This window comes from Tachysurus fulvidraco, chromosome 7, assembly GCF_022655615.1.
Source record: "Tachysurus fulvidraco isolate hzauxx_2018 chromosome 7, HZAU_PFXX_2.0, whole genome shotgun sequence".
Taxonomy (NCBI): Eukaryota; Metazoa; Chordata; class Actinopteri; order Siluriformes; family Bagridae; genus Tachysurus; species Tachysurus fulvidraco.
In genome coordinates this window covers 8478063-8502998 of record NC_062524.1, presented here as the reverse complement: position 1 = coordinate 8502998, position 24936 = coordinate 8478063, and the positions used below count along the sequence as shown (strand labels likewise).

Below are 24936 nucleotides of genomic sequence, written 5' to 3'. Positions count from 1 at the left end.
TGCAGCAACAGCAATTCAAAGCCACTGCCATGGTCTCCAAGTGGTATTACTCCAAGTGGGATGATCCTCAGCAGCAGTGAACACTTCCAAGTGATGAGACTCCAAGCAGAAATAGGGCATCCAGATGGAGCAAGCAGAGCTAAAAAGCATTAAGGAACTCAGGGAGCTCAGGAATACAATGCTTAGCTGCAAAACTGAGAGACAGATAGATGCTGCCATACCACTACTCAGGGAGAATAGGTTTGCTGACCTGTAACGATCCACTTCTATGAGTTCTTTTGGTGCTTTACTTTTCATTCTTCTCATTAAAATGGTGGCCCAAAACTGAACATTTTCAGGACAATCTTGAAACTGGTTCAGGGAACCATCACTCATCTTGTACAACCAAGAAACCCCCATGTTTGTTAAGGGGAACTAAATTATGACTGCCGTGCAAGGTCATCAGCATAACTTCTAAAATAGTTTTTGTCACCCATGACTCCACGACACATCACGACAGGAGATGTTTATTGTCTCTCCTGAAAGGGATTTGGATAAACCAAATGAAGACTGGATGATCACTCTGTCAGAATGAAGGATTTCACCTGGACGCAATAATAATGACTGCTTTTGTTGTTAAAGGAGCAATAAATGGAAGAAATATTTTTACCATTCTCAACTTTAGAAGCACTTACAAAGCTGACAGAAGAATTTTGCCTGTAAAGTCTTGAGTCATCTTAAATTAATCCTACATCTGAAATTATTTCTCATATACACTATCAGTTTTATTGACAAATCCAGATCACAAGGTACAATTATGGGCAGAAAAGTAAAGCTCAAACATATGCAAACAGACGGCCAGAAGCAGTCAAGAAGAAATGCATAAAAAGAGGTGTATACAGTATGTACTGGTAAACACCAGCACAGGAAATGCTTCCATCAGACAGTAAAGAATGAGAGAGGTCTATTTTGGTAGCAGTTATGGATCAACAGTATGTGGGAGAGAGATATTTAAAGTTACCATGGTGAATTAATCCCTGTGGTATTTTGCCTGGTAACATTTTCACCCCTTAAGAAACATTTGCATTCTTTTATTATAAAAAACATTATAATAACCAAAAAATTTAGAAAATATCTGACAAAAAAACAACTGGTTGGCTCATTTGTTAGCTGAATTCGTTGGATCACCATCATGAAGATGATGTGTGCCAATATAGATGGAATAGATGCAATATAGAACCTTAAATCCCTGCAGAAGCTTGGCAAGATAACGTGCAATATAACTCTTTTGAATTTGAAATTGTTTAGAAAGAGTACATTAATTTATTTGCTACCTTATCAAACCATGTTACAGACTTAATCATAATACAATCATAAACATGGTTAAAACGTGTTAGCTGTGTTTGTAGAGTCCTCATAACAAACGGTAAACTGTTATGATAAATTCCCGGAGAAATTCACACATAATACACATCATAATTTTACGTATGTGTCTCAAAACAAACATCATGGGCAGTATCACATGCGCAAGTTGTGGGCTAAGAGAAAACTATGTATCTGAGTAGATACAGCATTTTCTTCAATGTTTCTTTGGGGTAATAGGTATAATCTTACCTTCATAAGTATGTAGGTTTGATGAAGCATTCCATCTGAAGCCTTTGCTAAAACTGGCTTTGCAAGTACTCTTATATGTCTGATGAATGTCAGTCATCGACTACAAATTTCCCCCAATGAAAGAACCTGGAGCAGTCCCACTGCATTATGCATTATTTCCTTTTATACACTGCAACAATGATCAAAAATAAATCCAGCAAAATTTAATATTTTATTATTAGTATTCTTTTTAAAAAGTCAAGTAAAAGTACTATGATTAAATTATACAAAAACACTGCCATTATAGTGAACTATGCACTCAAAATACTGTAATGAGAGTATATAATTTCCACCCTTGGTGACACGAGGTATTATAACGAGGTAAAGTGTCCTGCTTTTACAAAATGCTTTCCCTTTTTTTGCTCTGACTGAGCTAGTGCCTATTAAAGTTCAGGCTGTATGAATTCGAACATTTACTGTAGCACACAGGTAATTTAAGTGTGAGTATTAAACTGGTGTTTTTAGGAGACGTTTAAATGACAGAAGTCTACCTTGCTAATTAAAGTCAGTTAAGTGTTCATGAATGTTTATATACTAATAAACAGTTGTATAAAGTAGTAGAAAACAATACTTGAGTAAAAGTACAAGTATCGTACTAGAAAAAGACTTTGGTAGAAGTGAAAGTCACCTTTTAGAATATTACTCAAGTAAAAGTCTTAAAGTATCTGATATTTACTGTACTTAAGTATCAAAAGTAATTTTCTGATATTAAATGTACTTAAGTATTTGAAGTAAAAAGTAAAATTTCAGTGATTTTCTGTAGGCATAAGAGCAGGGGGGGTTCTAGGGTTTCAGCTTTAGGGGTTTTAGCCCTCAGTGAGAATTTACAACAAGAAGAGTTTTATATTATATATTATATGACTACATAGTAAGCCAAAAGTTATGGTATTATTTAAAATGGCAAAAGTGGACACCAAAATTTTATGCATGATGTAATGATGCCAGTCTCAAATCAAATCAGTTCATGTATGTGTGCATTCTCTATGAACAGTGTGTTCAATGAATGCACTCACTCACTCACTCACTCACTCACTCACTCACTCACTCACTCACTCACTCACTCACTCACTCACTCATTTATTTTCTACCGCTTCTACCTCGGGTCACGGGGAGCCTGTGACTTTTATTTAGTATTGAATGGAATGTTTGCATTAATATTTTGTTTGTGCTACAGTATCAACTCTGCATAAGAATAGCAAAATTTCAGTAGTTTTGGTTGCCGTCTTTGCAACTTTCAGCCGATTAACGTTATAAATGCCTACAGCTCTGACTGTGCGTACACGCTGTGCATACCTGTGTTTCTCCGTAGAGCGTGCGGAGCGTATAATGCAATCTAGGGGCAATGATTCGCCAAACGTCCCTTAATGCAGTCGCACAGATTTCTTCTGATTTTATTTTGTAGTAACGAGTAACGACGATGCTTAGTGGAAATATAACGGAGTAAAAGTATACATTTTATCTAGGAAATGTAGTGGAGTAAAAGTGAAAGTTAACATAAAACATAATAACATAACATAATAGCCTACAGATACATGAAATTTCTACTTAAGTACAGTAACGAAGTATTTTTACTTCGTTACATTACAACACTGCTAATAAATTGCTATTGTGCACGTATCACGCTTGTGCACAAATGCTTTAGTAATCTGAGTGAAAAAATCAGCATAACAGATGAACCGCTCTACTCACCTTTGTCTAACCGTGACAACTAATAATCCATGTTTTAGTTGATTTCATACCTTTATTGGGGGGAAGTCGTGGCCTAATGGTTAGAGAGTTTGACTCATAACCCTAAGGTTGTGGGTTCGAGTCTCAGGCCGGCAATACCACGACTGAGGTGAGCAAGGCACCGACACCCCCCTCCCCACTCCCGCCCCGCGCAATAGCTGTATGTCACATCACTAATACTGTATGTCACATAACTACTAATAATACTAATACTAATGGTATTTATTGCTTGCCTCCATATTTGAAACACATATTTGGCTTTCAATGCTAAATTTGCGATATTTTGTAAATGTTTGAAATTGGCATGTTTTAAAATTTTATACATTTTTAAAAATTATATTTTTATCTGCTTTCTGGATAGTAATGTTACTATTTTTTATAGGCTACAATATGGTAGAATGAGTCTAATTTTTAGTCAGGACAACGGTAGATTCCAAGCTGCCATCGGCCACGCGGCACACTTAAATACAAAAGACAATCAGATACAATTAGGAACGGGTGTGGAAACAGGGAGGAACAGACGAGGGCAGGGCAGACATGTGATGAGGAACATAAACAAACAAGTGCACGTGGCCAAAGTCCGGGCTGAGTCATGACAGGTACTGTCTTGACTACAGGTACTGTCAAGTATGAACCACCTGTAATAACAGAGAGACAAGAAAGAAAGTAGAGAGTGAGATTCTGTACATTCTGTGTAAGTAGGATATCTGATTGAATCTATGAAGTATGTTGAATAAACCATTGATCTAGGCAGGTCTTAGTAAACCATATTAATAATCAATCTGTGCCACTGGGCTGGAACTTGGGTCTTGTCAGCTAAGGAATGAGTTCTCTACTTCCTGTGAAGAAGCTGAATGATACAATATGTTCTGGGCATACTTTGCCCAGAAGGAGAATGCAATCAAAGTGCAAGAATGACAGTGGATCCACAGGAATCATTGCAGCCATTAATTGGTCCCTTAAACCAGGCCATTGTACTGCTCAAACAAGTACAGTATGCTCTCATGACCAGCTGTACATTATACAAGCCACGGCAATCCACCACTCTCACCATATTGATGCTAAACCAATTGGAGTATTAAAAAACCTGTGTAAGATATCTTTTAATTTCAATATGGGCTACAATGCACTTGTTCTGATATTTGATGGTTTAAATGGGTATCTTGTTAATCCTCCTTAAATAGTAGATTCCTCTTAGTTGAGGCAGCTCTGTTGCTAATCCTAGAATTTTTTATATCATGGAAGTAAGTTATTTAATCAATTATTAATTGTGTATATACATTTTCAATACTGGGTAATATCAACATATTTTTCGATCTTCAGCTGTCCAGTTTTGGTGAATCTGTGATTAATTGGTCCATTAAACCAGTCCATTTTGGTCCGCAAACAAAAGTATAACATCCGGAAAGTCAGTAGACCAAACATTCCTTGGCAATCTTTCCAATGTCCCCATATTGGTGTTATTGAGATGACACAGCTCTCAGACAGGCTTCCCTGTCCTCCAGATAACCGAGTCATATTAGATGTAGGTGCCTGCAAGCTTTTCTTGGAACACCAACCTGGCAAATATGTGCATGCAGACAAGATTAGTAATTATTGATTAGAAAAACAATTCATTTGTCACATATTGGTTTATTATTATTTCTCTTGTTTTTCATTAACTTTATAACAATAGCTAACTGGCATAGAGGCGAAATATATGTGATAAATGACAATTTTTTTGGGCGAAATAAAAAATTATTTCACATTATGGACATTTAGCCCAGCAATGTTCTACTATGTTATTAATCATTCTCATCAGTCCCCATTATGTGAGAATGTGTGATGAATTGCCCTTTCTGATGAAGCATGTATAGCTACATCTGTAGCAAATGTATAAAGCAAGGTTATGATGCATGAGTACAGCCTACTTCTATATTTATGGACCCACTGTTCCGATTACCAATAATTATTCATTGTTACTTGCTGTTATAAAAGTATAATAGTTTATCATAAATTTCATTCTACTTGCTACAGAAAGCTCTCTCCGGTCCAGTGTTCTCAGTTCTCTCTTCTCTCTCTTTCTTTCTCTCCCTTGTTATTATTCCACCTCTTTTCCCTCTCTCAGTTTACAATCAGGTTTTATATAAGTTAGAAATGTAAATGGACATAAGAAAAAGTAAGAGAATGTAACATACATTATACTAACTATAAATAATTCCATAATTAATTATTTCTCTAAATTGCTTACTATTCAGCTTTACACAGCATTAGAAAGATGATATAAAATGAAAAAATGTCGGCTCTTAAAGAAAATATGGTATGATTCCCCTTACCGTTTCTGACATCAAGCTTAGCATTGCAAATGACCAGAAAGTACATTATACAGGTTGAAGTGGTGAGTGGGATGATAGGAGATGGGGATGTTACTGAGGGACGAAAAGAGAGGCCAATAATAGACTTACTATTTATGAAGTCATACAGTAAGGGCGCTTTAAATGCGAATGCATGTCACCAAGGGCAAAACTGTAGCTGATAACACGATAAGTAGGTCTGTACATCTAATGTTGTTCTAACACATAAATAATTTGATCTAAGCAATGTAAAATATTTAAAATTCTTTGGGCAAGAATCCTGGATTCAACAATACAGTGGTCCCAGAGTCAGATGGCCACCAACATTCACAACATGACCTCATTTATTAGGTAAAATATCATAAAACTAGTGAATGCTTCTGCATATATTGGACTATAAAAAAAAATTGTTCAGTCCTATAAAAACACATATTAGCTGTCTGTTAAGTTCAAATTGGCAATGATGTCCTTCTGATGTTTAAAGGTGTAAATAGTTTAACCTTGGTGTTTCTTGCTGATCTCGTCAAAGGTTATTTCCAACAGCACTTAGCTGAGGCACCTCTGCGTAATCTCAATAATTTCTTATATCATGGAAGTAAATACGCACTGATCAATTAAAACATAAACTGATCATGGGCACCCAAGGCTCACGTTGGGAGCAAACGTATCTGTCTCAACCCATTTGAACTCTTCTGTGGGATGTGCTGGACAAACAAGTCTGATCCATTGAGGCCTCACCTCACAACTTACAGGACTTAAAGGATCTGCTGTTAATGTCTTGGTGAGTCTTGGTGGTCTTGGTAAGCACGTCCTGAGGTCTTGTGGAGTCAGTGCCTTGATGCATCAGAACTGTTTTCACAGCACATGGAGAAAATACACAATGTTAGCAAGATGGTTTTAATGTTATGGCTGTAAGTTGTATATAGTATACTTATTTAATAAATTATTAACTGAGTGATACCTAATCAGTATTAGTATGATGCTTCTAATTAGGTGGTCTGAATTAGACTAATCTTTTTATTTTTTTTATTTTTTTATGTGATCTGTCCAGTTTTCATTGGTCTATGCCAGGGGTCGGCAACCTTAAACACTCAAAGAGCCATTTGGACCCGTTTCCCACAGAAAAAAACCCAAATTCATCTAAAATGAAGATAACACTGCATATGTCCTTTTTTACCTTCATGGAAAGTATAGAAAAAACTGTAGTGTGTTGCATTTATGAAATCAGTGAACTGCTACCGAGTAAACGAAATTTTATTTCTGCAGGCAAACAAAAATATTTTGAACAGTTTGAACTAACCTTAAGTAAAAAGACACTGGGTTGAAGGTTACTTTCAAATAAAATGTTCAATGTATAATTGAGTCCTCTTCGGCTCTCAAGTTTTGAAGACAGGCAAGCGTGACATCTCCCCACGCAACCCCATTTTTTTCATTGGTTGTTGGGTTAAATCTTTCCCAGATATTGCTATTTTCTGATTGGCTATTGTGTAGCCTCTTTTTTGATTGGCTGATAAGTGTCAGGCTCGACTAATAACTTCAGGGGAGACGCTCTTGATTCCTGCGCGGTTCCAGACAGCGGTGCAGACTGATACATTTTGGGCGCTGCAGCTTATTAAATATATGATAAATAGTCAAAAAGTTTTTCTGCGCGAGAAATACGATGTTTGGCGGGAGAGCGTGATAAAAGACCCAAATGCGTGACTGTCACTTTCAATGTGTGACACCTGACAGCCCTGCATGACATCAAAATTTTAACTTGTCGGCTGCAGCAAACCAAAAATGCGTCTCCTTCTGTGTCGGATTTCACAAGTCGGCAGTTATGACGCATATTTTGAGCGACAAAAAAATTAAACACGGTTTATTTTAATGTTACAAGAGCATCATAATCTTAGAATTTAGAATTTTTTTTAAACTAACTACCTAACTAAAATAAATTTAAATTCAATTTTTATTTTCCAAATATACAGGGAGCCGCAGCAGAGGGATGAAAGAGCCACTTGCGGCTCCGGAGCCGCGGGTTGCCGACCCTTGGTCTATGCCCATATTGCCTGAGATTCCTGGTTGTTACTGACAGGCTTAAAACCCAGTGCAGTGTTCTACGGATGTAGCTCATCCCCACCCCAATGGCTGATGAGTTTTCTAAGATTCTGAGATGCTTTTCTGTTCACTGTAGTTGTAAAGTGTGGTTAGTTTGACTTAAAATAGCTTTTCAGTCAGCTCAAACTATTTTTTCCTCTGACATATCTTATCAACAAGCATTTCTACCAACTTTTCTAAAGTAGAAAAGCAGCCTTCTCAAAGCAGCCTACCTGCCACCAACAACTGTGCCATAGATAAAGTTAATCATAGATAAAATTTAACTGAAGTGCTTGTCTTGTTTCTGCATGGTTTCATGTACTGCCATATGGCTCAGTGTACAGGGATAAAAGAATATACATATAAAATTATGAATATATGTACTGAATAGAATTTATTTTCTTGCTTTCCAGACACATGTAGCCTATTAGTTTAACTAGTAATGAGCTAAAGATTTAAGAATACGATGGTCCGTAGGCAATTATAAATAAAAAATAATGTAGATGTTTAAAACAATGTAATAATGCCAGTGACTGTTTGCTTGTGATATTACAGATTGGATTGGGATTGGGGAAGATGTGAAGGTGAAGAAAAATGAGATGGAGAAGTCATAACTGAAGATAGAAAAGTATCTGAAAAGAGCCTGCCCCTGGAGCAGGTGAGAGGAAGTAAAATAAATAAATAAATAAATAAATAAATAAATAAATAAAAACAAAAGCGCAGGAATAATTTGATAGACAAGAAGACAATCCGAATGTTATGAGTTCAAACCCCATAAGCACCAAGCCAATAAACACAAGTCAATATGGATAAAGGTGTCTGCGATATTCTCTAAATGAAGATATAATTAAGGGGCAGAACCTCATAAGCATTATTTTTAGAATCACCCTTATTGCAAAAGATGAATTCGGGCCTTTATTTTCATTCAAAAATTAAAAACAATCAAAGGCAACACAATGTTTGAGTAAGCAGTGACCAAGAAGAACTTTTTTAAGATCAGCACAACCAAGCCTTCCTCATTTTAAGATCTTTTGGCTCACTACTAAATGCTTTAAATGCCTCTCGCCTCTTTTACCAAGAAAAAATTACTCATCTGATTATCACCTATACACAGTATTCATTTAATTCACTTATCACATTTCTTTCAACACTGATTTCTCAATATACAACTGCTAAATATTACACAGCATGCTTGGTACAGGTATCTAAACACACATTAATGAAACAACAAGTGACATAATCAATAAAGATTGACATGGTATCTACTGTGGCATGCTTAAATATTTCAAGTGACTAAATCATCTATATGTTGGAGAGATTTTCCTATACTAAGGGCTCTAGGCTGGGACATTCCTTCTTGACATGTAGGTATACATTTTAATTCTATTACGTACCAAAGGCATCAAACGTATGCTGTTATCTGCTTCTTTGGATTACCATGGAACGTTAGATCCTCAATTCTCGCCAAATTGACTTTTAAGAGCCTTATTTCTCAGCATACTTTCAAAATCTTTTCTACCAAACCGGATAGAGAATTTTTTTCCCTGGTGTCACTTCACGATCCACATTCATTCACGATTCACACTTCTTCTTTAAAAAACAAAACCAATCAACAGAAGTATATTTTGAAACAGAATATATTTTCTACAGAAATTGCTCAAGACAAGCTTTAGTTATTTATACACTATACACAATACTATATAACTACTGTCTCTACAGCTATTCTTCTTTTAGTATATGATATCTGCACAACATACCCTTTAGATCTATCTACACACATCATGCACCTAGCATGAGCATTTCTCTAAGCATGCTCATACAGTAACTCAAAATCTCAAATAACTTTCTTCCTATAATTTGTAAAGTTTTCGTTTCACAAAAGGAGTTCGGGAGGATTTTGCCTTGCAGTTAAACAAATTAGAAATGTCTTTTCTGGAAATTCATAAATCATCTAAAAAAATTCATAGCAGAGATGTCACAAATCATGCTTTTCAAATTCTTTCTTTCTTTCTTTCTTTCTTTCTTTCTTTCTTTCTTTCTTTCTTTCTTTCTTTCTTTCTTTCTTTCTTTCTTTTTACAAATATGCCATTTGCTTTAATTGTGAAGTTGCACAAGATTGTTTTCTTCTCTACAACAATGTTCCTTGGCACCTTGCAGTTTCCAGTATGATGCATATTGAATTGAAGTTTTAGGCTATTAGATTTCAAATCAATTCAGTTTTTAACAGATGGTTCTTCTTTTGCTCTAAGCACCTTACAGAGATGAGTACACATTCAAGAAGCTAGCAAAGATGAATGCACATTGTGTGCATAAATAATGCATGCATTAATAAGTAATTACCACATTTCCACATTCCACATACCCATTCCTCCACCCACTGTAGGGGTAGAGAATGATGAGTCCCAGGAATAAACAGATGATAGAGATAATGAAAGTTATTAAGCTATAGGGTTAATAGGCTGTGTGTCTGTATGTGTAAGAAAAATACAGACATTTCACCCAAAACTAATCTAACAACAAAGGAAGTCTCCGTTTCTCACAATCAGTAACTCTTGCTTTACCAAAAGCCTCTTGTTTTCAGTCCATAGCTGTGCTTTTACAACAGGGAGCTCAGAATCAGTGCCTCTGCTTTGACACTTTATTGAAGTGCCCTTGTCACCTGATCCTTCTGTATCCTTCTGTGTGTTTCATGTGATCCTTTAGTCCTGGACAAAGTGTATATATTTAGGCATTTAGTTTTGTGGTTCTATCATCATATCCACCTTTCAAGAACACTATCTGGGATAGCTATAATCTTCCGAGGTGCCATGGCAACAGCTTTACAAAACATAAGAAATGTAGTACAATATGTTTTATATTATACAAAGTTTAAAATTCTACAAGGGGGGCACGGTGGCTTAGTGGTTAGCACGTTCGCCTCACACCTCCAGGGGCGGGGTTCGATTCCCGCCTCTGCCTTGTGTGTGCGGAGTTTGCATGTTCTCCCCGTGCCTCGGGGGTTTCCTCCCCCCGGGTCCAAAGACATGCATGGTAGGTTGATTTGCATCTCTGGAAAATTGTCCGTAGTGTGTGAGTGTGTGAGTAAATGAGAGTGTGTGAGTAAATGAGAGTGTGTATGTGCCCTGCGATGGGTTGGCACTCCGTCCAGGGTGTATCCTGTCCTTGATGCCCAGTGACGCCTGAGATAGGCACAGGCTCCCCGTGACCCGAGGTAGCGGTAGAAAATGAGTGAGTGAGTAAAATTCTACAAAATTATAAGATTAATATTAGACATATTTAATAAGGGCAGTGTTTGGGTGACACTGTTATAAACACCAGATAGTGTTTGTATGAATAAAGTCCTTTCTGTAGTCATATATCTGACAATTGTGTATTGATTAGGAGACATCCTCAAAGACCACTTGTAGTTGGCATCTTCTCTATGAAAGCCGAACACAACTGGACCTGGCACAATCTCTAGATTCAACAAGATGGACATGCTTCTTCATGTCTAAATCTATAACCTTCCAGATGATACTGAATAAAACTGCCCTCCTAGTAATCGCTGAAGTATTAAACTAAGGTGACCTCTCAGCTGCCTTTAATACTGATCTTGTGAATTACTACATCCCCATTTCTGCTCTTGCTGAACAGTCCATTGGGAGCTACCCTCAGACCTGATTCTCAGCCTAGCTTTAAGATATATCCTACCGCAAACCTAGGAGAGGCTTTGTTTAATCACCAAAAGTTTTCCTTCTGGAGTTCCTTTTAGAGTCAGTTAATGGTCCAGCTTTTGTTTATCCTTTATTATGAAGCAATGGGTCCAGTCATGACATCTATAATCATTGATATACTGATGACACACTTTTCTTTTTATTTCTCGATCACGCCATTTCCAGGTTTCTTAGCATTACTTTTGTTTACAAATCCGATCTATGCAAGTACAAACACTCGCAAATTCATAGAGTGTATTTCATGATAATTTTCATCCCCTTGACATATATTCAGACAAAGAACTTGTATTGTTATAGTGGCTGGCACAAATAAAAACATTAGTAATTAGCTTGATGAAGCGATTTAGCAGGCCAAATATTGCAAGGAACAGTGGACTACAAATTTCACCTCTGAAAGAATCGTACATCTTCTGGCATCTCTTCTCTCTGCAACTTGCATTATATTTGGGTGTAGGACAATGCCATTTTCACTGACACTTAACTGAGGTAATAAAAAGTGATATAGATCTATGCACTGCGTAGGATTTCAAACACTCTTAGGGCAGTGGTTCATCTATCACTTCAAACTCCTAACCATAATGTGTACACATTTGATTACCTAGCTAATACATGTACACATTTATGTGCTTAAAGTGGCACTATAATTCAAACAGGTAAACAAATGTAAATTGCATTACCGCTAAATTACCTGGAGACATTACTGAAGAGTTATTTCTAGAAGTCTATATATGTATGTATATATTAATTTATTCACATATCAATTCATTTCCCTATTAACTGTATATACTATACGGTACTGTGAAAAAGTCTGAGAAACAATTTTTTTCCCAAAAGAAAATGATTTGTATGTCAGTACAGAAAGCTCTAGATTACATAACAGCCTGCTTTGATATAACAGAAACCACACTGCTGGGGTTTATATGCAAAAAAAGAAACAAGTGTGGAAAAAAAGTGTTCAGAAGACCCGTGATAAATTATCCAAGATGCTCAGTATTTGCTTACCAGCCAGTTTCTGTTTAAAACTGCAGAAATTGTACTGGAGACTACTGGTGTTTTAAGTCAAATTTAAGGTTTCTCACATCTAATATTGAATTTTTGTATACGTTTTACCAGAGGGATTTATACAAGCTGGTACAAACCAGCACAGGTTTCTACTTTAATGAATGCTAAGAGGTGATTTGACTGGTGATCCTTCAACTCCTAGCACATTCTCAAGTCGCTATGATTAAGTGTCTGTGTGTCTGTCGCTATGAGTGTCTGTAAATGTAAACGTGCTTTCACGTGTCCCTTTCATGCCCAAATATTAGCCTGTCAGGATATTTAACAGGTTTTTTTTGGTTCAGATATATTATAGACATGTTCCTGCACAACGTGTGGATGCTCATCCGATAAGAAATCAATATTTTTTTAAAGCCATGGTATTGCCCTGATTTTTGTTTTTATTTTACCATCTATATCTCTTGAGGCTTGGGCTTAGTGAGTTAGCTTAAAAGATGCTCTTACACAAGTCTAAATGCAGCTGCTCCAGTGGACCTTCCCTTTGTGGTCAGCTCTGATAACTGGAGCATGATATCTGTGTCATCCCTAGTACTTAACAATGATGGTACTGAAAACCTTTTTTTTGTACAGCACTCTAAATCCCTATCTCTGAGCAAACAGGACTATCAGACTGCGTGTAGTGCCCTTAGACGTAGACGTCTAATGGAAGGAAGAGAGAAAAAAAAACCAACATGGTAGATATATATTTTTGCTGTCAACAGAATATCTAGTCTTCCGGCTCTTACTTAATATGACATGTTTGACTGAGTGTGTAGTGAGTGTATTCTCTCCATCTCTTGTAGAATGTCTTTTTTTGTCTCACATCAAAAGGAGGAGTAGAGTGTATGTGTGTGTGTATGAGTGTGTACAGTACATGCGTGTCTGGGTGTTGCATTCTCCACCTGCATGACCCAAAGCCTGCTCGGCTAGACAGTAAAAAGCGAGGTGTAAAAACATTTATTTGTTATCATGTGGTGCTAGATTTTCCTGGTACATAAGCTCCCTCTGCTGAAAGGATTGGCATCTAAACCCATGACCCATAATCTTACTTCTCCCTCTGTATCTGAATACAGAATTTCAATTTTTATCCCCTCAAGGTCTTAAGATTACACTTTCCCTAAAACCCAACATGGTCAGACTGTAAGAATGTATTTAAGCATTTTTTTTTTCTTACAACATTTTGACACACGAATGACTGGAGTTGGTAAGGTTGAGGTTATCAGTGATACCTATTGTTCTTACTTATTTCCTATGAATTTTTAGTAAGGAAATGTTTTGCTGGTCAATATGCAAACCTTACATTTAAGACATCCCTTAACTTAAGCACCACTGTCTATTGACACAGTACCAAATGTACTAAATACTATGTACTTGCTTGACTTAAAAAAAAAAAAATCTTAGCTTCATTCACTCTGAATATTTGAACACATCCTTCAGAATAGACCTGAAGACATTTGGAGACATAAACAGCATATTTGGTGTGCTACAGTATGTTTTGCCAGTTACCTAGAAAAGTATCTCATATTGGTACTTGTCAGATATTTGTTTTCAAATGACAAACTACTAAAGATTTCTGCCAAAGGTTCCACTAAACAAAAAATCTGTAAATCTGATTTTTTTTTTTTTTTTTGCACTCATGCACAGATACAACTGACTCTTAAAATAACAAGCATGTTCTCAACATGGCTGATTTGCATTTAATGACACCAGCAAAACTCCATGATCCGACAAAATGATGACTAGATGGTCAAAGATCTTCTCCTAAACATGCTTTGAGCTAAATCTTCCAGTAATGCAGGTCAGCCAATACAGGTGATTGGCTTCCATGGGCACGAAGTAACTTTTATTCCTATTATAGGTGCTATTTTTTTGCCCTAATTGCATGGCTAGTTTTATTTGTCTTAATTTAAAAATTTACTTTGGATTGCTTTCCTGAGGCGATGTGTTCTTTGATACAAAATGACTGTATTAAAAACTTTAATTAAATTCTTATATATTGTTAGAAATAAGGTGTTAAGCTTGTCAACACGATCCTTATATAAATTTGCATATCCATTCTGTATAAAACTCCCACCAGTAATATGCTGCGAAGCTTATAAATCGAGGTTCACATTTTTTATACACAATCATGGACCATTTTTCCATACTGAATTCCTTTACGTTTGTTCATTCCTAGTTTGATAAATGAGGTGTACTTTTTGAATAACATTATTAATGTGTACCAAAATATAATAAGTGTATCATTTGTACTTTAATTGCTATGTAAATAGAGTTCTTAATCATACTTGTAATGTCTCCAGCAACATTTTTACTTGTTTTTGGTCATTTAGTTTCATTTCTGTGACATTTTGGATCGTTGGTCACTCATTAAATAGCTTTTTGCTTGGCTTCCCTTCTAATTGAGAATGCATTAAATGTAAAGATGTTAGTGTTTACCTTGATGCTGTCGTGTGTATGCATTTCATGCCACCATGTAAGATGCTTTCCTCAGTGTGACTTCGTTTACCCAAGGATGGAGCTTTGTTAAATCCAACCTTTTCCTGCAATCTGTCTCCGTCACTGGTGTGAGCAGAAATAGGTTTCTTTGTCATCTAAAATAGTGTTTGTCTAGGGCATGGGTGACCATGGTGTTATGTGTAGAAAATGCTTCTCCCTCTCAGCTTAATCCTTTTGGTGGTTATGTTTTGGCAGGACAGCAGATCAGATATACTCACTGACTTATTTATTAGGAACAGCTGCACCCATGTGAATTCATGGAATTATCTAATCAGCCACTCATATGGTCGCAGCAAAATACTTAAAATCAAACAGAAACAGGGAAAAAGCTTCGGTTGATATTAACGTCAAATATCAGAATGGGGAAAAATGTGATCTCAGTGATTGTGACCATGGCTCATTTAACTATTTCAAATACTGCAGATCTCCTGGGATTTGCACATAGTATTAAACAGTCTCTAGACTCCAGAATGGTGCAAAAATAGACGGCAGTTCTGCAGATAGAAATGTCTTGTTGATGAACAAGTTCAGAGGAGAATCAACAGACTGGCTTCAGCTGACAGAGAAACTTACAGTAAGAAATTGAACCACTCTTTACATCCAGGGTGAGCAGAAAAGCATCTCACACAGCTCAACCCATTGAACCTCGTTGAAGATACAAAAAAGACGATTGGATTGGGTTACACTTCTGGGGCAAGGAAATATGGCAGATAAAGATGTTTTCCCAATCTTTAACAGTCCAGTTTTGTACCAGGGTCTGTTTATGTGCTGTTTATTATCAAATGTTTTGTGTGCTTGAGAATATGTGAAGAGAAATAATAGGTAAACAAAAACAAAACGTGATGAAGGGTAATAAAGCAGGTGATGATTTGCATTTTCTTTTCTTTTTTCATATATCTCGATTTTACAAGCTATAGTATCATACCATTTATGTGCATCTCTTTCTTTCTTTCACGCTCTCTCTCTCTCTCTTTCTGTTTCCTCCTCGCAGTGCATCATTGGCAATGATTTATAGCCCCGGTGGAATGGGTCTGGCGTGTTGATGAGGCAGGCTTTATTTACTCAGGTAGCCATTATGATGACTTCAGTCCCTTTGTGATAAATGGATTCAGAGAAGAGGAGTTCTGTATGGAAAAGAAAAATCATCATAAATTGTCATATTTGATCAGAATGCCATGTTCTGTGGGCAGCAACTACTGAGCCCTCTTCTGGAGGAAATAATGAACAAACAAAACAATAAAATAAACAATCAAATGGACTGTGTTTATTTAGGAAAGAACGAGGAAGAGCAAAAGACATGTGATTGAAAAAGACTACAAAAAACACTTGCTTGGGATTTTCCATTAAGAGATTTAATATGTTTTACATTTCTTTATTATATTGGTTATAACTCACATGATGCTCCATTTTATATTTCAAATAAGAAAGAAAGGGGTCTACACAGACAGGTGTAAGCTCTTATAATCAGGCATCAGTGTTATAAGTCTGTTATAAGTTTAATTCTGCAGAACTTGGCTTGAGTTCTGTATAAATTATTGCCCCACAGATTTCAGCTACTTAGCTAAGCTTGACTCTGACTAAAGTTGAGCTTTAACATCCCGGATTTGGCTGTCACACTGTATTGCAAATTACATATAAATCCTTTACTGGTTGTGATATCTCTTCTATGAAGCTGTGTAGAATATTCATAGCCCCTGATTTTCATGTCCTCATTCAATGCTTGCACCTGATCCTTGTAATTGGTCTTGTGTATTTTCTGCATTTGTGTATTGTCTGTATTTTTGATATGTGCTATATAACAACATACAGTATGGATCTCATCCAAGTTCCTGGGTCGCCTTGTTTGGCTCAATTCTTGACCTAGTTTTAAATCCCAAATGTGTTATATGTTTCAGACCATAACATTCTAGCTGTTTTTATTGTTTTCTATTAAATAAAAGGGATTAAGAATTAAAGATTTGATTTAAAAACTGTGAATGTCTGTGGAACAAGATGGATATTGGATTGTGACTATGAATATTGACTAGGTAACTAAAGACAATGTGAAATTTAAACCACTAACATTTACCCACCCTTTGCAACATATTCTACTAAGCTCAACACAGTACGTGCATTCCTTCAGTCATATACACAGTGTGAAATGCATCCTATCCTGTACAGTACATAATGTCGAACAATTTCAACAAATTTCCTTTCCCTGACACAGCTAGCTTTGCAGTTTGTATTTAGCAAGCTGATACTTTTTCCAAGCTGATTGCTTGTTCCAATCATTATGTCCCATCACAAAAATTGCATCTTAAGCAAATACTGTCCTACAGTACAGGAAAAGGCAATGACAAATACATTTTGTTTGCTATACACTGAATATTGTTTGGTTTGTAATCAAAAGATGGATATGAGTTCATAGCAGAATTCCAGCATTTATTTTAAGATAGTTACACCTAGATACGCTAAACAACTTAGAAGATGGGAAAATCCATCCATTGGTCAAGTCATCATAAATATTAGAACATGAAAATAATTAATTAATATTAATTAATATTAATTAAGACTGTTAGACTGTTTTTTAACAAGTGATAGCTCTAAATGTCTGCACTTGCTTTGAGCCCTGAGTTTCACCTGTTTTCACACAGACCTGAGGTTTCATAACCATATTTGTTATTAAAAAAGGGTAAACTATCATCAAGACCAGAGAGATGTCCATGGGAGAAATAGCAAGTTGTTTTGAAGCTGCAAAAAAGATGTGTGATCAGAATGTCCTGGGAAAAAAAGAATGTACTACCTGACACTGAACAGACCGACCACGAAACACAACAGCAGTTGATGACAGAAATATAGCGAGAGCTGTGAAGTTAAATAAAAAAAGAAGAGTCAATGAGATCACCAACAACCTCCACAGGGTAGGTGCGAAAATTTTATAATCCACCATTTACCATTCAATCCATCCACCAAGTGTTATTTACATTAAGACTATTTGATTCAATACTGTTGTTCACCTACAGATTAAGTGGTCTTCCTTAAAAGGCACAATGTTATTAGTTGTTTAACACATCTAGGTGCTAATATCAGGAAATGAAACATATTTAAAAGTAATTTTGATTTGTCGACTTGTAATCATCTTACGATCTCAAATACTGTCTCCAATACAATGTCTCAGTGTATAGCAAAAACAAACGTATTGTTTTCTGAAGAGCTGCCATATGGTAGGCCATTAAGAGGTCTACATTTCCTAATCCAGAGTTAAGAGTTTAACACACAGCTTAATAAGAAAAAAGTAGAATATAAGAATGTTCTAAAAACAAGTGCTATGTCTTACTATGTTCCTTTTGTTTTAACTGTTTGTTTGAAGGATTCTATAAAAGCAGAAACGGTCAAGGTTAGATACAAAATCTGGAAGCTTATTCTGTCTTAGTCGTGATGAGTTATTCCTCTACTCTGAACAATAAAGAAGCCCAGCCACATATTCCCTTAATAATATATTAAAAATTAATGACAAAATGATATGCATTTAAATAAGCAAAGGTGATGTGGGTGGATTTCAATTAAACAGATATAAATTTGTATAAAAGGCAGAAACCCTAATCTTGTCACCAAACTCTGTTCAAAACGCTATTAACCTTTATAGAAACTAATTAGTGCTATGATATGTAAATCACAGCTAAATATGTATGTAATGAACTGATCATTACGGTGCATCTTAAAGCAGCAACAACACTATTTCTGTATTATTCAGTCAGTTCAATAATCAGTATTTATTTGTTTCTGAGGAACATTTCTTGAAGTGCTATTGTATAGTGTGCATCTGCCACAAATAATTATAGAAACTTTATTTTTTTCCTCTTTTATTTATTTATTAATGAGTAAAGTTGTTACATTTTTCTCGATAATTCATAGATTAGCAAGAACATAATCTCTAAAGTGGTTTCCTGTTGTCTTTTTTTTTTTTAGAAAGCTGGAAAGCAAATTAAGGGATCATAGCCTTTTAGAAACATTTTCATACTGACACACCTCCACTAGGGGTCTGAAAAAAATGCCATGACTGTACAAGAGGATTTTAATGTCTTTTGCAATTTTAACTTAGGTTTGTTGTTGGCAGATTTGTGTATGTGTAGTTTTGTTGTTTTTGTTGCTGCATCTTTATTCCTTCGGGTTCAGCTAATATACATTTGTATCCAAAGGTTTTCACCCTTCCTTTACATGAAGTGATAAGTGCAGTGTGTTAAGTGTCTTGGGATCTATGCTGGCTGCGATGGATAAGCTCAAAACATTCAACCATAAAATATTCATTAGAAAAAGAAAAAGAAATAAATAAAATACAGTTCTGGTGAAAGGGAAATATGTGGGATGAGAGGGAGAATCGTGCCGGTTAAACATAGTTCAAAAACATACAGTTCTGTTGGCTGATAGCAAATAGAGCTGTTTAAGTTATGACACATGTTCAGGTGTAGTTTAAAGGTTTTTGAATGTCACAGCATACAGTATTTGCTTTTATTTTGTTGGTGTCTCTGTTTTCTGGTTCTTCAATTATGGATGCAAGTCCACCGGGAATGACACAAGCACTAGCCTCAGGCTGCCTATATTTTTGGGACTTTTTGTATTTTAAACAATAACATGTACAGAGTCTATTGCAGAAGGGAATATTTATTTATTTGTTTGTTTATTTATTTATTTGTTTGTTTGTTTATTCTCTATCTTATTTTACAAATTATAATTGTGCTTGTTTTCTTTGTTTGTTTATTTGTTTGTTTTATTTTTATTTTACACAGTACGCTATATTACTTTGCAAATTAATTCATTAACATATTTTTTTTTAGGATAAGCTGTCCCTGTTCTATAGAATACGGTCTTTCTTGTCATCACCCTTGGTATAAGCTCTTGTTCTTTTTATGACAGTTCTGAGGTATTACATAATGTTGGCATCATATATCAGTGAAACAGCTACAGAACTTCCAGGACAGGTCATAAATCATATTTAATTTTAGCATTGTGTATAACAATCACAGAAAAAAGTCTGTTTGTCCTCTTAATACTGCTCAGTATACTACCTCATCTACCACACACAGTTCCCACATTCCTCTGCCCAGGGCCTTCCTGTTAAATGTCTGAAATCACCTAGGACTACTGTAGGTGTAACTAATACTTGGGTGAGAAGGACATGTCTCCATCACTTTTTGGTGTGTAGTAGTTAAAACTCATTTATAGCCTACAATAGCTCACAGCGGAAACTGGTCCAAACACTTACACCACATTCATATACAGTATATGGCCAAAAGCATGTGCACCCCTGACCAGTCAAACCCATAATTTTGTTCAGTCCCAGATCTTGACTGTGATAATTCGCTCCACTCTTCTGTAAAGGATTTCCACAAGTTGCTAGTGCATAGCTGTTGTGATATGTGATCATTCAGCTAAAAGTTAGGTCAATCTTTAGTGAGGTCAAGCACTGGTCTCAGATAAGATGTCATATCCAGTTATAGTTCGTCCCAAAAGTGTTCAGTAGAGTTGAGGTCAATTCTCTGTGAAGGACACTACATTTTCTACATTAACCATTTCAGATTTCACACTAGGTTTGGGTCTCTTAATTCCATTGACTAGATTTCTTAAAGTTACTTCATGCAAGAATATCCTGTACAGTTGTGTGCTTTCAACTGTGGCAACAATCTTTCAGAGATGTATTTGCATTTAATGTTCAGATGTCCATATATTTTAGGTCATATAGTGTGTATTAAGATCTTATAAAATTATGTTGTGATTACAATGTAAGGCTTTACACTGTCTGTAAATGTCATTGTAACCGACCGTTGAATTATTCTGTGAGATCTTGCACATTACTTTTATTTTATTTCCTAACTGCTCCTACTGCTGATATCAGTGATGTAATCATATCAGCAAATTCCAAAGCATGTCATATCAGCAAGACCTCCAAAGCATGTTTTGACTCATCATCAATCTTGTACGCAGCACATTCAAAATAACATTATGCTTATAATTCTACACTAAACAGTGTTACAAAATAGTACTTTTATACTTTCATAGCATGTTCATCATATAAATAATAAAATAATGAAAAAAAAAAGATGGAGAAAACTTTTTTAGACTCATGGTATCTTAAGTATGTAACAGTGAACCAGAGTTAATGTATCCAATGATAGAGACTTAAGCACTTTTTGTACGTCGCTGTGGATAAGGGTGTCTGCCAAACGCTGTAAATGTAAAAGGTAAATGTATAACATGTAATTATATTTATCCACATTGATGCCTAACATCTTTAGGGTGCTCAGGTTCGATCCTTGGGTTGAGCTGTTTGAGTGAAGATTCTATGCATGTCACCCTTGTGCCTATGTCAGTTTCTTTCCACATATACAGGTGGAAAGGAGGTTCCAGAGGGGTAAGCTGTCTATGATAAATTACTGTTAGGTGTGAACCTGTGTATGCATGGTGCCTTGGAATGAACAGGGCATGTCACTGGGTTACAATCATTGTTTTTGATTTTTGCTACAATACATATAATGACTCTGAACAGGATAAAGCAGTTAAAGGGAATAATGAATACAAAATAAGCCAGTTGGCCAAAATTTAAGAAGATAAGGGTTGAGCCTGAAGCAATTTTGTACTCAACCCGTTAATTAGAATGAACGATTCTATGATGTCTATCAGAGTTGTCCTTATTTGCATAGTCTATAGTTTATTTATAGGGAATGGAACCTTTTTTTAAGGTTGTATAATTAACCAGAAGACATTTGGATTACTCTTTCTTCTTTGCTAATTTGTTGATATCTGTTCTGGCGTGTTTCGGCTTCTCTCTGGATATATAAGGCCCTACTGTTAAGAATAAATGTATACAATACTGGATTTTATTTTTCTGCAGGGTGTGAAATAGAGTTTGACACCCCTTATTGGGAATCTGCGCCGTCTGACGTCACTAAAGCAGTGCGCGCGGACTAGTCATCCCCTTCTCTACGCGAGAGAGCGCGCGCCTCCGTCTCGAATGCGGGGGATCCAGATGCGCGCCCGTGCGAGGCACAACTAGTCCGGTTAGAGCTCGGATGCCAGGAGAGAGAGAGCGACACGCTCACAATCTAAGACGAGCTGCGAACGGAAAGCTGCAGTGGGAGTAAACAAAATAAAGAAATAACAGTAATAACAGACGACTAACTGCATCACCTCGGGAATACGCGGATGGAAGACTCGAGCGCGCGTGATTTTGTTTAATTCGGCTGGAATTATAAGGATGGACGCGCAGCTTGGAATTACCGGCGCTTTAAGATTATGAACTAGTGTGGACCTCTCCTAACCTCCTGCACTTGCCATTTTGTGCATTGTCGGATTTTTTTTTCTTTTCTTTTTCTTTTTTTTTTTTTACATTTGTTTTCTTCTCTGATTTTTAAATCTCTCTCTCTCTATTTATATCTATATATATCTTTTTCATTTCCTTTCTTCTTTCAATGTCGTGAGTCCTCCGTATATTTCTATGCTTCCATAGCCCGCGTGACCGAAGCCCGGTGGGCGGATAGATAGTGAAAAGCTTTACTCCGCCACTGAAAAGCTGCTCGTGTGATCTTGTGAACTGAGGCGCGTCATGGACGGCGAACTTCGTTCGTACCTAAAAAACGCACCCGGCACTGTCGAATAACTGCTGCTGGAAGAGATCAGGTAATCTGTAAGCTTCTTCTACTGACCCCTCTTGAAACAGACAACCCTTATACATCTACGCATGCAAGACATTTTAGCAGTCAGTGTGCGTACGCACGAGCCGTAAAGTCTCATCAGTCCTATTCTTTCTATTTTACGGATGATGTGAAGTTGCGCACGTTTGCGTCTCTTACCGCAAGTTCCAACGTTTTAATCGTGGCTTTTTGTCTTCCTTATTTATTGGCCGGATGGTAACTTTGCACAAAGGATAAGGGCTCAAGAACCTCATTGAGTTATTCTTACTGATAATTTCACTTAACAGAATAGACAGCTTTAGCTATCGATCACTCCAAGCGATAGTGTCTTGTAGCACTGATTGCATGCCGATTGTCGCATTTTCCTTTTCGTTCCTTTGTAAAGTATTGAGGAGATTTAATGTGGCACACCTGCTGCTTTGCTGGAGTCTCAGAAATATTCTGGAAAGAGCATAGCACACGACGCATTTGCTCTTTCCTCACAATAGTCTATGGTTACAAAGCATGACTGGCTTATGGAGTAACCATTTACGCATGATGCATGCCCACAGCCTATAAACGTGCCTTTTGCGCGGTGGTTTTCTCTCACGCATGCAGGTGGTGCTGCTGATGAACATTCGCCCATCTGTTGAGCGCAGCTTTAGCTCGGATTCGGCAGAAATGCGCATTCATGGAGCTCTCAATTGAACAACATTTTTCTTTCTCCGAATCCCTTAATGCCAGAGAACATTTCACGAGCTACGCTTGACCGGACACGATATCCGGTTCGCTCCCTTAATGCACTTCGGATGGATTTTGAAAGCGCGATGTTGTCTTTCTCAGTAATGAATGGGGAAATAAACAGAGCTTCTAATGGAAGATATAGTTAAAGCCCCTTCTATGCGCATCTACCGTTAATACGCTCGAGACGCATTAGCATATGTGCAGCATTAGAGGTTTAACATCTAACACTAATAAAATCCATCTCGTGTGCCAAGTGGATGGAAATGCACAGTGAATATGATTAGAGGAGAGAGAAAAAAGATTCTGCATGCATTGGACATAGGAGTGTCCGTTGGAGTGTGCATTGGTGGCTGTGTATGTTGCCAAACACTGTTAAAGCAGCTCACTATTTAGCTTGCAAGCAATGGAGCATGGATCACTGCATGTGGAACATGAGCCAGGTGACAGCTTGGCCTTGCCTGCTTGAGTAAACCACAATCCCTGACCATCCAGTTTTTGTCCCCAAATAAACTAAACTCCTCCTCTTTCTCTCCACTTCTTGGCAGTATGGTGCTTTTGTGGCAGCCGTAAATAACGAACGACAGTGAGATAAAGCATGATACATTTATTTCTGCCAGTGGATCTGGAGTTTAGATCGAGTCAGCTCGGGGATAGCCCTACCGAATGATATTCTTTGATAAATAAGCTTTAGCTCCTCATCAGTGCTTCACCATGCTTTGCTATCGTAAATCATTCTTATCTCGGACCACTCCTCGCTTCAAGCTATTTACTTAAAAGCTTTCAAATCACTTAGGCAAATGATGTACACGGAATGGTTTGAGAATTATTAATCAATAAATGGTTTATATTGTTATGTAATGTCACGAGAAATCAGTGCATTGATGCTGGAGGCTATGTTTACGTCACATGTATCTGTCATGGGTGTTTTGCTAATGCATGTTTTCAGAATATGAAACATGCTGTTTAAAGCGAGGCATGCAACAGTGGACCCTGACACCTTCAAATTAATTTCTTCAAGAATGTCATGAGCTGAAGAAATATTGATTGTCAACTGATAAGAAACAGTGATCCCTGTATCCTAGAAGTGAGAGCACTGCAGAGCAGCTTGAGTCATGCTATTAATCTAGGGAGAATACAGTAACCATGCTCATGGGACGGGACTGTCCCCAGAGTGTTTTTGTAACTTGCTGTCTCTGGCACCTCAGTCTCCTAGCCAGCCGATTGCTCCTGTCATTTCCTTTGCTTGTCCTCCGAGGATTATGTACTGATATTTTCTACCACACGAATGCGTCAGCAAGGGGACCAGTAGCAATATTTGTTTTCATGTAATGTCTTTTCATTATGTTCAGCTAAGATAGAAATCCAAAGTCTCGCAGATTGTATTGATTCTTTGTCCTTCTGCTATATAATGCAGTGAAAAATCAAGATTTTGATGTGACATATACCTTATGGCTTTTTTCCCCCTCAGTGCACACTCAAGGCTAAATGTGATGTCTCTTCTAGTGTGTGATTTTTAGCCAAGCATTTCAC

General features: G+C 36.8%; 1 protein-coding gene and 1 long non-coding RNA gene across 9 annotated transcripts in view; both read left to right on the top strand.

The window, feature by feature from the left end:
• The window catches only part of LOC125145087, a 61501-nt gene extending 44551 nt beyond the window's left edge, over positions 1–16950 (top strand). Inside the window, exon 3 of the long non-coding RNA XR_007143403.1 lies at positions 16008–16950. This is a non-coding gene — a long non-coding RNA (uncharacterized LOC125145087). The remainder of the gene's footprint in view (positions 1–16007) is intronic.
• Positions 16951–21994: 5044 nt separating this feature from the next.
• The window catches only part of adgrb2 (adhesion G protein-coupled receptor B2), a 371126-nt gene continuing 368184 nt past the window's right edge, over positions 21995–24936 (top strand). For all 8 annotated transcript variants that reach the window (XM_047816852.1, XM_047816848.1, XM_047816851.1 and 5 more), the window contains exon 1: positions 21995–22669. The gene's annotated coding sequence lies outside the window, so the exon portion shown is untranslated. The remainder of the gene's footprint in view (positions 22670–24936) is intronic.